The following is a 16,292-nucleotide window of genomic DNA, read 5'->3' on the forward strand; positions in this document are numbered from 1 at the left end:
CTCCCCTGCATCACTGCCAGCAGCCTCTTAACAATGTTCCTGATCAAGTGGTCCTTAACTGAGTTCAAGCAGGCAGACGCATGGTGGGAAAAGTTCCTCCGCTGATTCTGACTTATATTCACAAACATACACACCTGCAGGGAACCACATGACACAAGAGTTATCTTCCTGTAATACAGATTTGCACATGCAGTTGTGTACTGATAAATGTTGAACACCCAGATCACCAGGGTAGGGTCAGAGGGTGGAGAGGGGAGCCCTGGTTTGTACGATTTGCCAATATCCATTCTATAAATACCCGACCATGGCCAAATTCATGCCATCACCATGATTTCAACTGTCTTGCAACATTCCTGAAACTTTCCCAGTTGGTTCTTGTGAACTGGTGAGCTGGCTCTAACACACCACTCTAAGCACTTGTCACTTCTCTGCCCAGTCCTAGAAAACCTTTGATTCTGCCTTGCATAAAGGATAAGATCCAAATACTTCAACTCAGACTAGGGTGGTAGCAGAGGAGGTGGTGGGAAGCACTTAGATTCTGGATATATTTTGAAGGTAGAGCCAATAAGATTTGTTGATGGATTGGAGGTGGGGTGGAGTCAAGTATGACTCCAAGGTTTTTGACTTGAGCAACTGGGAGAATGGAATTGTCATTTACTGAAGTGGGAAGGAATGGGTTTGGAGGAGGAAACTATGTTGGTGGTGGACATATGAAGGCCTGGGTGCCTATGAGACCTCCCAGTGGGAGCTGGCTCTGTGATTCTGGAGTTAAGGGACGAGGTCTGGTCTGGAGTTATCAGTACTCACTGTGTTTCCACCCCATTGGCCTTTATGTCCTTTGAACCAGTGCCTCTCATTGTTCCTTCCACCTAAAGCTGACTTCCCACAGATCTTTGAATGTCTGGCTCTGTCCCCTCACTCTGGTTATACATCCCCGTGACACGTCCATGGGGAGGCCCACCACAGGCACACACACACGTGCACGCACCTTTCTGCCCCGATCCTGCTAAATACCTACCGTGTGTTGTGTTCTTGAAAGCATGTATCATTTCCTGAAATTATCTTATTTTTAGAGTTTATCTCCCTCTGCCTCACCTACTATAAAAGCTCCAGGAAGGCAGGGACAGTGTCTGTCTTATTTTCTGCTGTATCTTCAGTGCCTGGAACAGTGTCTGGCACCAAGTAGCTGCCCAGAAATTATTCATTGAATGAATGGAATGAATGAGAAGCCAGTTCGAATGTCACTTATTTTATGTGAACTTTCTCGGCTAACCCAGAAAGTTAGTTGCGCTCCTTCAGCATTTCCTATGCTTACATCCCTGTCCACATATATCTGTCTCTTAGTCCATTTGGGATGCTACAGCAGAAAACCACAGACTGGGCAGCTGATAAATGACAGGAATTTTTTTCTTACAGTTCTGGAAGCTGGAAGTTGGAGCTCAGGGTACCAGCATGGTTGAGTGAGGGCCCTCTTCCAGGTCACAGACTTCTTGTTGTATCCTCACATGATGGAAGGGGCAAGGGGGCTCTGTGGGGTCTCTTTTATAAGAGCACTAATCCCATTCATGAGGGCTCTATCCTCATCACCTAAACGCCTCCCAGGGGCCCCACCTCCTAATACCATCACCTTGCACATTAGGATTTCAACATATGGATTTTAGGGCGACACAACCATTCAGGCCATAGCAACTCACAAGCACCCACACACATATATTAGAGCACTTACTTCGTCATATTTGAATCATTTCTTTACTTGTTTGTACCGTCAGTAGGCCAAGAACTGAGGGCAAAGACTGCATTTTCCTCGTATCTATTGACAAATGCCCTGTGCCGAGCACTATAATAGAAACCGGGGGTAAAATGGTGAGTGGGAGACCCAGTCCTGCTCTCAGGAGAGAGCTGTTAAATAAATGGCCCCAAGAAGCAGGACAAATACTCTGATGGGTAAAGTACAAGTTACAGGGGAGCACACGATAAATGAACTAACCAGGTCTAGGTAAAGGAGCCCTGTGGGGAAAGTGACCTTTGAACTGACCATTGAAGGAGGAGGAGTTAGCCGGGCAGCTATAGAGGAGTGGGAGAGGCAGGAGGAGGGCACCCCGGGTGGAAGGTACAGTAAGTATAAAAGGCCTGGACGCAGAGACAATGGCCAACCCCAGGAATTGGTGGCTATTCACAGTGACTGGACAGAATTGTGGGAAGGGAGTGGGAGGCGAGGCTGGGCAGTTGTTAGGGGACGAGTCACAGGTCATGAAGCTCTGTCGCTATGTTGAGGAGTGTGGACAATCTGAGAAACTAGGGGGAACCAATGAAATATCTAAGCAGAATGATGACATATTCAATTTTGGTCTTGAAGCCTCACTCTGGCTCAAGTATAGCAAACGATTGGGAGACCAATTAGAATGTGGTTGCAGTAATCCAGGGGAGAAACAAGGTGGTCCAGGGATGAAGCAATGTGAATTTCTGGAGAGATTTAGGTGGCAAAATCAATAGAGTAAGCTTCCCAGGTTTTTGGCTTGAGCAACCAGATAGATGGTGGTTCCTGTTACTGAGAAAGGTATAGTGGGAAGAGGAGTGGGTTTGGTGAAGGAAATGATGATTTGGGGTTTTAAATTTGATGATTTTAGTGGCTGCAGACATCCAAGTAGAGATATCTGAGGAGACTGTTGGATGTGTGGGTCTGGAGCTTCCGAGAGGTCTGAATTGAACCCAGAGTGCTGGGAGTGATAACTGAAGCCACGGTATGAATGAAATCCCCCCAAAGAAACATTATTTAATGAGAAAAGTGGGACAGAACTTTGAGGAAGCCATCACTGAAAGCATGGACAGAAGGGGGCTTTGCCAGAAAGAAGGGGCCAGAAAGGAGACTAGGGTGACGTGGAACCCAGGAAGGATATGTCTCAAGAGGGACCGGTCCCTGGTATTGGCTGCATCTGAACCTTCAGGGAAGAGGAGAATTAAAAACTACTTGTGGGTGATCATGGGAATTATTATTTTAATCAAAGCAAAGCAAAGCATGGAAATAAAAATTCAGACGGTAGGCAGGGGAACCAGAGGAACATTTGTTAAAGTCCTGTACTGCCCGTCACCCCTGGCCAGTCCTTTGGTCGGACTTAATGACAGAGGCCATTGGCGATCTTTGCTAGAGCAGTTTCAGGAGGTGGTGAGGAACGTGGTGGAGAGGCAGAAATCATGGCAGAAGTCTGGAGATGAAGGGGAGGGAAAAGGCCAGCACTGGAGACAGGGGCTGGGGGGTTGGGAGGATGGTACCTTGGTGGTGTTTTGTGTTTTAAAGTGGGAGGGTGTTTAAATGCTGCTGGGTGGGCCTAGGGGAAAGAAGGAGAGGTTGAGGGCCGGGGGAAAGAACGAGAAGAGAATGTGGGCAGGGCTGGGAGACAGAACCTGGGGAGGGCGGTTACCCCGAGGAGCAGGGCTTTTGGGGGATAACTAGAATGAAAGGGGGGTGTATTCGCTGGGGAGTCTGGAGGTGTTAGTGACAGAAAGTTGAGGGCATATTTGTCTAGCTGCTTCTCATTTTTATATCCTGACGGACCACTCAAGTTCATTGTCTGTGTGACTGAGGAAATCCTGCTCCAGGGCGGGCATGGCGCATTTCCCTCTGCCCGATGCCTCCTTGTAGGAGCAGCGTCCACAGTGTTTGATAAGAGTGTGGTTTTCGTGGGTTTGGGAACAATTGATTAGCCATCTGGAGTTAAATGAATTTGTATCCTTATCTCAATTCTTATGTTAATTAGGATTTCAAAGAGATCTAAGATTTTTTCCTTTAAAATGTATAATTGTGAAACATTTCAGACATACAGAAAATAATGTCATGGAGATGCAGAAATCCACCGCCAAGTTAAACAGATGTTAACATTTTGCCAAATTTGCTTCAGATCTGTTTTTTTATAAAAGGAATAAAATGCTAATGATATACTTAAAGCCCACTCTCTCATTTCTTCCCTTCCCCTCCTCTCCGGAAATAATCACAACCATCTCCATGCTTGCTTTGTACTTTTATTGCTGACACATATATCATAGACAATATATATATATATATTTTGCATTTTAAAAGTATACATCAGTGGTATTAACTTGCTTCTTCACTAGTCAATGTTTTTGCCCTTCTGTGGCATGACACAGAGACCTAGGTCAATGATTTTAGTGGCTGCATTGTGTTTCATTGTTTACTTACCTGTTCCTCTATTGAGAAGCAGTAGGGTTTCAACTCTAATGCTCTTTTTTTAACTGAGGTATAATTGACATATAACATTATGTGTGTTTCAGGTGTACAACCTAATCATTCAATATTTATATATATTGTGAAATGATCACAATAAGTCTAGGTAACATCCATCACCATACATAGTTACAAACATTTTTTCTTCTAATGAGAATTTTTAAGATCTGCTCTCTTGGCAACTTTCAATAGCCAATGCAGTGTAATTAACGGTCGTCGCCATGCTGTCCTCTGAACTCCGATGCTCTTACACACAATGCTGCAGTGAGGGCTTGCTGGGAATGTGTGCGAGTTTCTCCAGGGAAATACTTAGATGTGGAATCACTGGATTACCAGGAATGTATGTTTTATGGGTGAATTTGGTGTATTGCCCATTTTTTCAATGTCTTTTTTTCAATGTATAGGAATTCTTCATTTATTTTTATTATTTTTAAGTTCTGGTAAAATATACATAACATAAAAGTTACAATTTTTAAGTGTACAGTTCAGGCATTAAGCACCTTAACAATGTTCTATAACCATTACCACTATCTAGTTCCAGAACTTTTTCATCATCCCAAACAGAAACTCTGTACCCATTAAGCAATAACTCCCCATTTCCCCCCTCCCCCGGCCTCTGTTGTACTTTGTGTCTGTGAATTTGACTATTCTAGGCACCTCATATAAGTGGAATCATACAATATCTGTCCTTCTGTGTCTGGCTTATTTCACTTAGCATAATGTTTTCAAAGTTGATCCATGTTGTAGCATGTGTCAGAATTTTATTCCTTTTTATGGCCTGTTCCTTTTATGGAATATTTAATAATCTTCCATTTATGCATATACCACATTTTGTTGATCTGTTCATCAGCTGATGGATGGACACTCTGGTGTTTCCCCCTTTTGGCTGTGGTGAATAACGCTTCAGGGAACATTGGTGTACAAGGATCTGTTTGAGGCCCTCTTTTGGATTCTTTTGGGTATATATCTAGGAGTGGAATATACCTTATGGTAATTCTCTGTGTAGCTTTCTGAGGAACTGCCGAACTGTTTTCCGCAGCAGCTGCACTGTTCCATTCCCACCAGCAGTGCACAAGGATTCCAGTTTCTCCACACACTCTGCAAGACTTGTGATTTTCCTTTTTTTTTTTTTTTTAATAATAACCATCCTAGTGGGTGTGAAGTGGTATCTCATTGTGGTTTTGATTTGTATTTCCCTAATCACTGATGATGTGGAGCACCTTTTCCTTTGCTTATTGGCCATTTGTATGTCTTTTTTTGGAAAAATGTCTATTCAAATCCTGTGCCAATTTTCGAATTGGGTCATTTGTTTTCTGTTATTGTTGAGTCATAGGAGTCCTTTATATCTTCTGGATAGTATTCACTTATCAGATGTATGATTTGCAAGTATTTTCTCCCATTCCGTGGTTTACTTCTTCACTCTCTTAGTAGTGTTCTTTGATGCACAAAAATTTTTAATTCTGATGAAGTCTTATTTATCTACTTTTTTCTTTTATTGCCTGTGCTTTTGGTGTCATACTTAAGAAATCATTGCCTATTCCAAGGTTGTGAAGATTTTCACCTATGTTTTCCTCTAAGAGTTTTATATTTTTAGCTCTTAAATTTAGGTCTTTGATCCAATTTGAATTGATTTTGTTTATGATGTATGCTAACTTCATTCTTTTGTATGTAAATATCCAGTTTTCTAGCACCACTTGTTGAAAATACTATCTTTTCCCCTTTGAATGGTCTTGGTACCCTTGTTGAAAATCAGCTGACCAAATATGCGAGGGTTTATTTTTGAGCTCTCTATTCTATTCCATTGTATATATGTCTTATCTTTATGCCAGTACCACTTAGTTTTGATTACTGTAGCTTTGTGGTAAATGTTGAAATTAGGAAGTGTGAGTTCTCCAACTTTGTTCTTTTTTTGATTGTTCTAGCTATTTGAGGTCCCTTGAGATTGCATACGAATTTTAAGGTGGGTTTTTCTATAGGTGTAAAATATGCCATTGGGATTTTAATAGGGATTGCGGTGAATACGTAGATCACTTTGCATAGTAGTGCCGTCTTAACAACATGAGGGATGCCTTTCCATTGATTTGTTTCTCCTATAATTTCTTCCAGTGTACAATTTCTTTCTTGTAGTTTTCAGTGTACAAGTCTTTCACCTCCTTGGATAAATTTATCCTAAGTATTTACTTTTTGATGCCATTGTAAATGAAGTTTTAAAAATATTTCCTTTTTGGATTGTTCATTGCAAGTGTATAGAAATACAACTGATATTTGCATGTTGCTTGTATATCTTGCAACTTTGCTGAATTAATTATTAGCTCTAACAGTTTTTTTGTGTGGGTTCCTTTGATTTTCTGTGTGTAATAGCACATCACCTGTGAACAGAGATAATTGTACTTCTTCATTTCCAACTTGGATACCCTTTATTTCTTTTTCTTGCCTAATTGCTCGGATTAGAACTTCCAGTACTGTGTTAAATAGAAGTAACAAAAGTGGGCATCCTTATCTTGTTCCTAATATTAGGGGAAAAGCTTTCAGTCTTTCACCATTGAGTATGAAATTAACTCTGGGGTTTTCATATATGGCCTTTATCCCGTTGTGGACATTTTCTCCTATTCCTACTTCATCAAGTGATTTTATCATGAAAGGGTATTGAAATTTGTCAAATGCTTTTTCTGCATCAATTGAGATGATCATGTGGCTTTTTTTCTTCATTCCATTAATGTGGTATATTACATTGATTGATTTTTTTTTTTATGTTGAGCCATCCTTGTATTCCAGGAATAAATCTTACATAAATCATTATGTGCTTTTAATCTTTTAATATGCTGCTGAATTTGGTTTGCTTGTATTTTGTTGAGAATTTTGCATCTGTATTCACAAGGGATGTTGGTCTGTAATTTTCTTTTCTTGTAATATCTTTGTCTGGCTTTGGTTTCAGGGTAATGCTTGCCTTATAGAGTGAGTTAGGAAGGCATTCTTTATATGTTCCTGAGTTAATTCCTTAGTCACCTACGTTCTCTCTGTCAGCCGTTTTCTTTTGTTTATAGTGTCTCAAATGTACTTTTAATTAAAAAAAATTTTCAATTCCAATATGATTAAAATTTTCAATCTTTTTCTTTTTTTTAAAAAAAAGATTGGCACCTGAGCTAACAACTGTTGCCATCTTCTTTTCCTTTTTTTTTTTCTTCTTCTTCCCAAAGCCCACCAGTACATAGCTATATATTGTAGTTGTAGGTCCTTCTTGTTGTGCTACATGGGACCCCGCCTCAGCATGGCCTGATGAGCAGTGCCATGTCCACACCCAGGATTGGAACGGGTGAAACCCTGGGCCGCTGAAGGGAAGCGCGCGAACTTAACCACTCTGCCTCGGGGCAGCCCCAATCTTTTTCTTTATAGTTTGTACTTTTTGTATCTTTCATTAAATCATTTCTTATTCACCTATGTTTTAGAAGTTTTCTTCTCATATTTCAGGCTTTGATTCAATGAATACTTAGTTTAATGTATGGTGTAAGCTTGAAACCTAAATATGCCTATTCTCCATCTGGATTACCAGTTGTCCCCACATCATTTATTGTGTAGTCCGTACTTTCCTCCCTAATTTGTAGTGCCACCTTGGTCATTGATCAACTTCCCTAATCTATGTGCATTTCTTCTTGGCTTCTCTTCTTTCAACAATCTGTCTATTCCTGTGCCAACACCACATTGTTTTAATTGCTATAGCTTTTTAGTAAGTCTTGGGATCTGATAGGATGCATTTTCCTTTGTTCTTCAAAACTGGGCTATCGGACAAATTCTGTGAAAAACTCTTTTGGAGATTTTAATCGGAATTACGTTGAATTTTAGATTAACTTGTAAAGAATTGATATTTTATGATATTGAGTCTTTATCCACTATGAATGTATTTACTTATGTTTACTTATTATCTTGTACTTTAGTAGGATTTTAGTTTTCTGACTGAAGCACTTGTACAGCTCACATGATATTAGTCCAGGACACTTTGTAGTTTTTGTTTGTGTCTTGTGTGAGTATGCAAACGTTTCAAGCATGAAGGTACCTTATAGTTTTTGATGCTATTGTAAATGGCATCTTTTAAAAGTTACATTTTCTGATTGATTGTTGCTAGCATATGGTCACCTTATTGATTTTGTATATTGATCTCGTATCCAGCAACTTTGCTGAACTCTCTCAATGTGTAATAGTTTGCAGATTCTCACAGATTTTCTATGTGAATAATCTTATCTGCAAAAGGGACAATTTTGGTTTCTTCATTGCTAATCCTTATACGTTTCATTTTTCTTATACCTCCAGTGCAATAGAAGTGGTGATGGTGGGCATCCTTGACTTGTTCCTGACTTTAGAGGGAGTGCTCCTGAAGTTACACTGTTAACATGATGGTTTCCTGTGGGCACTTTGTAGACACCTTTTATCAGGTGAATAAAGATCCATTCTGCTCCTAGTTTGCTGAATATTTTCATCATGGTTAGGCATGGAATTTTAACACATGCTTTTTCTGTGTTGATTGAGATGGTCGTATGGTTTTTCATCTTTGTTTTTTAATATAGTAAATTAAATTAATCCATTTTGTAAGGCTTTTTACCCTTGCATGTCTGGGATAATCCATGGTCATGAAGTATCCCTTTTTTTTTTTCCCTGCTTTTTCTCCCCAAATCCCCCCAGGACATAGTTGTATATTTTAGTTGTGGGTCCTTCTAGTTGTGGCACGTGGGACGCCACCTCAGCGTGGCTTGATGAATGGTGCCGTGTCCTCGCCCAGGATCCGAACCAGCGAAGCCCTGGGCCGCCGCAGCAGAGCACGTGAACTTAACCACTTGGCCCTGGGGACGGCCCCTGAAGTATTCTTAATATATTGATATATTCAGTCTCCTAATATTTTGATTTTTACAGCTATTTTCTTAAGTGTATTGGTCCATAACTTTCTTTTCTTGTTTTATCGCTATCTTGTTTTGGTATCAAGTTATATTAGCTTCATAAAACGCCTTGAGAAGCTTCTCTCTTTTTCTGTTCTCTGGAACTGTTTGCTAAGGTAGGAACTAATCTGTTCTTTAAAGGTTTGGAAGAACTCTGTAAAACTGCCTCATCCCCACAATACTATTACCATCCCCACTATTATAGTGTATTGTGGGGATGATTTTTACTACTGATTTAATTTATTTAACTATTATAAGATTTTTTTAGGCTTACTGTGTCATGAAGCATTAATAAATTATAATTTCATAGGCCATTATTTAGTCGTCTAAATTATTCAAATGTATTAGCATGAAATTATGGTGTTTTCTTACTTTTTCATAATCTCTTTTTGTAGATATATCCTCTTTCTAATTCCTAATACTGACTTTGACTTTTCTCTTTCTGCTGATCTGTCTTGCCAGAGATTTGTCTTTTTTGTTAGTTCAAGAGCCACCCTTTGACTTTGTTTATCCTCTCTATTGTCTGTTTACTCTTTCATTAACCTCTTGATTATCTTATCTTTATTATTTCCTTCCTTCTCCTTTCTTTGTATTTATTTTGTTCTCTTTCTAACTTCTTGGATTTTTTTTACACTTAAAAAATTCTATATTTAATTTTTTGAATAGGTATTACCTTCTCATAGCTGAAATATAAAATTCTTAAAAAATATAAAAATTCTTAAAAAAGTATACAGAGAAAAGTCTTAACACAGCTTTCCCCTCATCAACATGTTCCCATCCCCATAAGTAAGGTAATCATTGTTTATACACTCACAGATCTTTTTTAATGCAGAGATTTTTTTAATGCAGATACAAGCATATATCTTTGAGCTCTTCTAAAATCAATATATAAAAAGCTTTCTCATTCTTTTTTATAGTTGCTGTTATTTTCTTATACACCTGTACCAAATAGTTCCCTCTTGATGGACATTTAGGTTGTTTTAACTCTTCTTTTAACACAAAAGTGCAGCATGAGTAATCTTGTACCTGCAGAGTATATATAGATTAAACTCCTGGAAGTCGACTTGTGTAGTTTTTATATGTCCTGCCAGATTACCCTGCTTAGGTAAATTACTCTCCTTCCAGCAATGTCTGAGCATGCCGCGTTCCCTACAGCTGTGCCAGCCTGGTGTATTTTTACATTTTTGGATTTTGGCCAATTATCAGATGGGCGTCAGGTAAAGAATGATTTCTCAATAGGCTTTTAACTTACATTTCTCTTAGGAAAAGATATGTAATCTTACTCATAATTAAGAGCCTTTTGTCTCCCTTTTCTCCTTTTCTCTTTTCTTTCAGTCATCCACATTCTTTGCTCATTTTCCTAATGGGTTGTTGATCTTTTTCTTTTCAATTTATAAGAGCTCTTCATATATTAGAGAGACTATCCCTCTGTCTGTGATAGGAGTTGTAACTATTCTTCTAACTTCCTGTGTGGGGTGCTTCCCTCACTGTCTCCTTCCTGATCCATGTCACCCCTGAGGACCATGTTGATTGCATCCCTCAAGTTTCCATGAGATGTTTCCATTTTCATTGTGATTTGGGCTTTGATTCAGAACTTACTTAGAATTACGCTTATTATATTTTTAAGCAAATGTGTTTTATTTTTATTGTTTTTATATGACTGCTATTGATTTCTGATTTTATGCCATTGTGTCAATGGTTCTTTTGGTGATTGTTGAGACTTTCTTTGTAGTGAACTTTAAAAAATGGTCTGTATCTGCTTGAAAACGTATGTTTTCTCTAATTATTCATTTCAAGACTCTAATCGTGTTGGTCAAATTTTCTACTAACTTTTTGTCCAGGTGGCCAACCAGTTATTGAAAGGGGTGTGTTAAACTTTTCACTGTGATGGTTGATTTGGCAAGTTTGTTAATTTTTCCTTCATATATTTTGAGGCTGTTAGGTACATATAAATTCAGAATTGTGATATCTTTATGGTAAATTATTCCTCTTATGCCTTAATATTGAGACCATTTCTTCCTAATCACACTTAAAAAATTTTTGTGACACACATCACAATACATGAAACTGTATAAAACATATATGTATTGTGTAAGGACTAAAAAGGAAATACAGTCTAATGACCTCAGGTTCTGGATGGACACTGACAGTACCTTGAAAGCCCCTCCGTGCCCCTGTACACCACGTGCTTCTCTGTCCCTTCACCACAGAGGTGACTACTCTCCTGACTTTAGGAGGATAAGTCCTGAGCTTTTCTTTAGAGTTTTACCATCTGTGTATGCATCTCATTTAATTTAGCCTTTTTCTGAACTTGATACAAATGGCATCGTATTGGATGAAAGCATCCTGAGTATGTATACGGAAGTCTCCTGGGACTTGTTTCTCTTGGTCAGTGTTATGTTTGTGAGATTCATCCGTGTCGCTGGCTGTAGCTGCAGTGCTCTCACTTACCTGCTTCCATAGCTCGTTATTCTTTGTATAGTTCAGCATCCTCTATCCATCTAAATTACTTTTCAAGGACATTTGGATCGTTTCTATTTTTCTATTACCGAAAACCGCTGCTATGAACACCATTCTTGTATGTACCTCCTAATATGATGTGCAAGAATTTCTTTAGGGAGAATTCCACCCAGGAGTACCATTGCTGGGTCATAGCATATGAAGGCGAACCCATGTCCACTTTATTTGGCAATGCAGAATATTTCCCAAAGTTTTTGTTGCCATTTACATTCTTATTGTAATGTATGAGTTCCCAATATTTGATATTATCAATTTTTACTAGCTTATTGGGTGTGTAATGGTATCTCATTATGAATTTAATGTGCATTTCACTGATTCCTAATGATTGATCTTTTCAAGTATTCATGGATTAATATGAAATGGATTTAAACTAATGTACTTAATTGATATGCTAATATTAAGCCAAACTTTCATTTGAAAATGAAATGATTTATTGATTTTCTAATGTTAAGCCAAGTTTGCATTCCTGAGAGGAACCCAGTTTGGTCATATGTATTATCCTTGACTCTCCCTCTTTTATAGCTTGCTGGATTCAGTTTGCTACTTTTTTTTGTTAAGATTTTATTTTTTCCTTTTTCTCCCCAAAGCCCCCTGGTACATAGTTGTATATTCTTAGTTGTGGGTCCTTCTAGTTGTGGCATGTGGGACGCTGCCTCAGCGTGGTTTTGATGAGCAGTGCCATGTCCACGCCCAGGATTCGAACCGACGAAACACTGGGCCGCCTGCAGCGGACTGTGCGAACTTAACGACTCAGCCACGGGGCCAGCCCCTAGTTTGCTACTTTTTAAAAGGACTCTTTTTTTTCTTGCTTTTTCTCCCCCAATCCCCCCAGTACATAGTTGTACATTTTAGTTGTGGGTCCTTCTAGTTGTGGCATGTGGGACGCCTCCTCAGCATGGCCTGATGAGCAGCGCCATGTCCACGCCCAGGAACTGAACCAGTGAAACCCCGGGGCCGCCGAAGCGGAGCACGAGAACTTAACCACTCAGCCACGAGGCAGTCCCCTAAAAGGACTCTTGTATATGTCTCCTGAGAGATATTGACCTATAATTTTTCCTTCTGGTACTGTCCTTATCATGTTTTGGTAACAAGGTTATGCTAGCCCCCAAAAGTAAGTTCAAAAATGTTCTCACTTTTTCTGTACTCTGATGAATGTATAAAATTGCAGTTTTTTATTCCTTGAGTGTTTGCTAGAATTTACCTGTAAAATCGTCTTAGTCTGTTTTCTTTGTGGGAAGATTTTAAACTACTGATTCATTTTCTTTAGTAATTTTAGGAACATTCACAGTTTTCTGTTTCTAGTTGGGTCAGTTTTAGTAAGATATTTTTTTAAGAATTTGTCTAGGTCATGTGATTTTTCAGATCATAAAGTTGTTCATGATACCCTTCTATTATCTTTTTAATCTCTGTAGCATCTGTAATTAGGTTCCTGTTTTCATTCCTCATGGGTTATTTTTGCCTCACTCTTTTCTTGTTGGCCAATCTCAAGAGAGGTTGGTTGGTGTTATTAGTCTTTTCAAAGGACCCACTTTTGGCTCTGTTGAGCTTCTCTATTCTATTTGTTTTCTGTTTTATTAATTTGAACTCTAATCTTTATTTTCCTTCCTTCTCCTTTTTTTGGGTTTATTTTGCTGTTCTTTCTTCAACTTCTTGAAATGAATGCATGACTCATTCTTTTTTAGCTTTTCTTCTTTTATAATCCATCTCTTGTAAAGTTCTCTCCAAGTACTACTTTAGATATTTCTCACAAGTTTTTTATGGCTACTCTAAATTTTTTTATCTAATTTTAAATGGATAATACTTTCCCATGATTCAAAACCCAGAAAGTATAGAAAGGTGTACAATGAAAATTCTCCCTCCCACACTTATCTGCCATCTGCTCAGTGCCTGTGGTGCCGTCCCCCCCCCATCCCGTAGGTAACCTTGCTCTGAGATTTTCGTGTGTCTTTCCAGCCTTTCTTTGTGCGTTTACAAGCAGTTAGGACTGGAGATGCTTATTTCCTGTTCTCTTTTTTTACATACCATATACAGTATATTAGACATATGTTCTGCACCTCGTTTTTATAGTTTTCAACAGTAATTCTTAGAGATCTTTTGATGGCACTACATCTAGAGCTTTATTCTTTGCTTTTACATCTGCAGAATATTCCATCGTATGAATGTTCCGTCATTTTGTCACCATTACTGTACTGATTAAAATAGTTTTATCCCCGAATTTTTTGTTATTACAGAAGATTATCACATTATACATATGTACATGTGTAAATCTATCTTAAAAGTATAATTCCTGGACTCAAGTTCTGTATATTGAAGGACCATCTTTTTAAAAGTTTTATTATGGAAAATTTAAAACCTATGATATCAGAGATAATTGTCCTATAACGCCTTTTGTTTCATCTGTCTTCAACAGATGTGGCCAGTCCCATGTCATCTGTCCCCTGCCCACCTTCTTGCACTGCACCCTCCACTCCCAGATTACTTGGAAGCAAATTACAGACATCATATCATTTCGTCCATAAATATTTCTATATTTATTTATCCCTAAAACATTAGAGCTCTTTTTAAAACATAACCACAATAGCATGTCACACTAAAAAATTAACAGTAATTCCTAATATCATCAAATATTCAATATTTTCAAGTTGCCCTGATTGTCTTTTATATCTCATAATTATACAGGTTGTTTTATGGTTGTGCCATTTAATTTGAGTCCTTTTCAATTTGTTGAGACTTGTTTATGGCCCAGCATATGTCGGTTTCTGTGAATGTTTCTTTGTGCTTGAAAATAACGTACACTCTATGGTTAGGGACAGTGGTTCTGTATGTCTTTTAGGTCGTGATTGTTAATTGTGCTGCTTAAATTTTTTGTGTCCTTACTGATTTGTCTCCTGCTATAATTATGGATTTGTCTCTTATTCCTTATTATTCTTTCAATTTATTCATTATTATTCTCTCAGTTGTTGCTTTATATATCTTGGGGCTATGTATTAATTTATTCAACAAATGTTTAATAAGTGCGTCTATGTGCCAGGCACTGTCCTAGTTGCTGGAGATATTTCAGTGAACAAAACAGACAAAAATTCCTACTCCACTTGGGAGAGACAGACAATAAGGAAGATAAAGAATGACATACAATTTAAATCGTTATCTTCCTCATCAATTGAACGTTTTAACATTATGAATTGACCTTTATCTTAGTAGTTTTTTTACTTAAAGTTTCATTGAGTTGTTTACTGTATTTTGCCATTCTTTTGCTTTTATCCTTTCTATATTCTTATGTTTTAAGTGTGTTCTTCAAACAGCATATAGTTATATTTTTAAAAATTTTAACCTTTTATTCTGTACGTACATGTTTGGATTTTACGTACATGTTTGGATTTATGTCTAACATTTTATTTTATGCTTTCTTGTGTTCCACCTGTTCTGTTTCCTTTCTCTCCTTTCTTGCTTTTATTTTGTTCCATTTTGCATTAATCACACCACCTTTTCTCTTATCTGAGTAGGAAGTTAGGCATTCTGTTTCTTTCTTTTACTTGTTTAAAATAACAGCTTTATCAAGATATAATTCACATGCCATGCAATTCAGGGTGCAATTCAGTGGTTTTGGTATATTCACAGAGTTGTGCAGCCATCACCACGATTAATTTTAGGACCCTGTCATCACCGTAGAAGTCCCTGCCCTTTAGCAGTTACTCCATCCCACCCCCCGCGACCCCGCCCTCCACTCTAGACAACCTCTCATCTTTCTGTCCCTATAGAGCTGCCTATTCTAGACATTTCCTGTAAATGGAATCATACAGTGTATGACCTTTTGTGTCTGGCTTCCTTCACTTACCGTGTTTTCAAGGATCATCCGTGTGTAGCATGTACCACTACTTCGTTACATTTTATTGCCAAACAGTATTCCACGTTCCACTCATCTGTTCATCAGTTGGTGAACATTTGCGTTGGTTGCACTTTTTGGCTGTTAGGAACAATGTTGCTTTTAACATTTGTGAACAAGTTTTTGTGTGGACATGTCTTCATTTCTCTTGATATGTACCAAGGAGTAGAATTGCTGGATCATATGGTAATTCCATGTTTAACCTTTTGAGGAACTGCCAGACTTTTACCAACGGAGTAGCACCACCTTACACTCCTCCCAGTAGTATATGAAAATTTCAATTTCTCCACATCCTCATCAATGCTTGTTTTTATCTTTTTGACTATAGCCTTCCTGGTAAATGTGAAGTGGCATCTAGTTGTGGTTTTGATTTGCATTTCCCTCAAGATTAATGATGTGCAGCATCTTTTCATGTGCCTATTAGCAATTTGTCTATCTTCTTTGGAGAAATGAGTATTCAGATCTTTTGCCCATTTAAAAATTGTGTTATTTGTCTTTTTATTATTATTATTATTTTTTTTAAGATTTTATTTTTTCCTTTTTCTCTCCAAAGCCCCTCGGTACATAGTTGTATATTCTTCGTTGTGGGTCCTTCTAGTTGTGGCATGTGGGACGCTGCCTCAGCATGGTCTGATGAGCAGTGCCATGTCTGCGCCCAGGATTCAAACCAACGAAACACTGGGCCGCCGGCAGCGGAGTGCGCGAACTTAACCACTCGGCCACA

General features: G+C 38.4%; 1 protein-coding gene and 1 long non-coding RNA gene across 5 annotated transcripts in view; both read left to right on the plus strand.

The window, feature by feature from the left end:
* The window catches only part of OS9 (OS9 endoplasmic reticulum lectin), a 30,231-nt gene that overhangs the window by 3,444 nt on the left and 10,495 nt on the right, over nucleotides 1–16,292 (plus strand). The window lies entirely within an intron of this gene.
* Nucleotides 1,417–3,934, plus strand: LOC138924842 (uncharacterized). Its single transcript, XR_011440152.1, has 2 exons — nucleotides 1,417–1,495; nucleotides 3,756–3,934. It is a non-coding gene; the product is annotated as an uncharacterized lncRNA (long non-coding RNA).

The sequence above is a fragment of the Equus caballus genome, chromosome 6 (genome assembly GCF_041296265.1).
Source record: "Equus caballus isolate H_3958 breed thoroughbred chromosome 6, TB-T2T, whole genome shotgun sequence".
In the NCBI taxonomy this organism is placed as follows: Eukaryota; Metazoa; Chordata; class Mammalia; order Perissodactyla; family Equidae; genus Equus; species Equus caballus.